Below are 2666 nucleotides of genomic sequence, written 5' to 3'. Positions count from 1 at the left end.
GCCCAGAAGTGACAAATGTTTGAGGTGATGGTTATACTAAGCACCTTGATATAATCATTGCACATAGTATGGATCTACCTGAATATCATACTGTACAGCATAAATATATAAAATTATAAGGAGTCAATTTAAGAAAAGAACTTTAAAAGAGCGAAAAAAAGAGAAATATAGAGTAGAATAGTGGTTACCTGAGGAAGGGAAAGGGACAGGGGACAAGGGCAGGGGAAAGATTGGTAGACTGGTACAAAGTTACAGTTAGATAGGAAGAATAAGTTCTGGTGCCCCAGGTGACAATAGCTAGGGATACTGCATTGTATATTTCAAGATAAATAGAGAAGAGGATCTTAAAAGTTATAACCACAAAGAAATGATAAATGTTTAGGTAACAAATATGCTAACTGTTCTGATTAGATCATTATGCAATATATGCATATATTGAAACAACAAACTGTACCCCCAAACATGCACGATTAAAAACATATAAATTAAAATTTTAAAAAAGAGGACCTTAAATCTTTCTTTTTAGAGTTTCAAGCAATAGAGACCATAAGTCTATCTATCCAGACCTTTGTGTTTGGAACTTGTATATGTCCCATGAAAGTCCACAAATGCCATCTCTCAACAAATATTTAAAATTAGGATTAGTAATTACATCAAGAAGGATCTTAAAAATAACAGCCAGATTGTGCAAATGTAGAGGCTGGAGAACATCCCAAGAGAAGGAAAATTTTAGGGTGATTGTTAAGAGAGTATAGCACAGCAACAAAAAGCTCAGGCCAGCTCAGAAGTGTGTTATTATTATAGGCTAAATAGTGGGAGAAAGTCCAAGCAACTACTTTAGCCAGGATCCTGTCTTCAGGAAGGCTAATTATTGAATCTTCATCTATAGGTGACAGTTTGGAGTTGGGTGAGGGAAGGAAATAGTTCCAGGGAATGGGAAGAAAAGATAGTTCAAATTCTGGAGAAGACATTGAAGAAATCTTGGGAGGGACATAATACTCCCTTTTCGGAGCATTCATCAAGGATCAAATATTTCTCCCTCTCCTCTCCTCTCCCCCAACCCCCAGGACCCTATTCTTCTGCTCCAGAAAAGGATCGTGACCCTGGGTTGACCATGTAATTTTCCTAGCAGTTTGGAGGAAGACCTAAATCATGATAATTAAGTTTGACTTTCAAGGTTGCAAAGTCCGACCCAGAAATGTAAGTCATTAATGAAAAAGAAATGGCTTGTTGTGTAACCAGAGAAAAATAATGCATCTGAAAGACAGGGACATTTGTTTCTAACTATCAGGATGCTAATTTACTGGCAGTCTGCAAATTATCTTGTGGATCTTTGTAACAAAGCTTGTAGCTTCTGGATACTATGAAGTCATTGTGAAATTATGCTCACTGTCACCAGCATGTAGACAATCTTAAGCTTGCCCTACACTGTCTAGGATTGGGCATGGGCTATGGATTCAACAAACCTGGATACTCAAGACCACCAGAATATCCTTGGTTTTGTATGATCTAAAGTGATTATTTGCACCAAATTATTCCTAACCCCGTGATTTTAACATATGGTTCATGGGATCTTGAAAACATTTCTTGAGTATAACTCTGCTTTCTTACTGGCCTATATCTAAACTACACATGATAGAACTTACTTGTAAAAACGTTATAAGGCCACACATTCTTGGGGACAGCAATCCTCAGTGTGCAAGCACTTTGGCCAGTGAGGGTCTTAGCCTTCCCCAGTACCTGGGCCAGCAACCCTGGAAATTGAAGTTTTGGCAAAACCCCAGTGATCTTTGTTTCCTTTGTGTGAAGGAAGATATGCTCTTAAAATGAGTAAGTTATGCTGAACTAAGTCAAGAGAAGAAGGAATTCAAATTAAGCACAAATTACATTTTGTGATATTTTCCTTATTTAAAAAAAATAAAATTGAACTTCAATGGTCAACTTAAAGTTGTCAAAAAGGCAATATATAGGCTCTAATATTTGTGGCTGAAACATTGTAAAGTTTACAAGAAGTGAGACCTCCCGAGCCATCTCCCCAGTATAATATGTATTTCCAATGGCTTTTCTCCGTCTACAATCACAAATCTTCCACGCTTGTTCTGAACTAACATATCTAAGATAACAAAATCATATCCAGAGAAAGAAATGATTAACTGTATCCTGAAGTGGACATTAAATGCTGTCTCTTTAATATTAATTCACCTAGAAGCAGAGCAAAAGGCTTTCTGTGATAAAGATGTGCCATCATCCCTCCAGGCTCCCCTTCCACTCTCACTTCCTTTAAAACTCTGCCAAATGACAGAGCTCCCTCGCACGTTAAAGGGTCAATCAACATAAGAATTTGACCCTAACTGAGCTGGGTACTTCTGCAATTTTAAAACTGGGTTCTTATTAGCAGTAGTTTTTATTAGCAGAATCTACTTGTCTTTCTCTGGAGACATCTAGTGGAGAAAGTGCAGTATACACTGTTTCTAGAAGCACAGATGCCATTTATTACATTTTGATGAAAATAATAATATGAAATTCATACATAAAGTCTTAAACATTTTACATGCATTCCAAAATGCCAAACTGCAGATTCATGCCTCTTACATAAAATCTTTTAAAGCTGATTCAGATTGGCCAAAATAATTGATATTAAATATGGATAAAAGTCAAAAAATCTA

The sequence above is a fragment of the Galeopterus variegatus genome, unplaced genomic scaffold (genome assembly GCF_000696425.1).
Source record: "Galeopterus variegatus unplaced genomic scaffold, G_variegatus-3.0.2 Scaffold4595, whole genome shotgun sequence".
Lineage (NCBI taxonomy): Eukaryota > Metazoa > Chordata > Mammalia > Dermoptera > Cynocephalidae > Galeopterus > Galeopterus variegatus.
Note: the sequence above shows the minus strand (reverse complement) of the source record.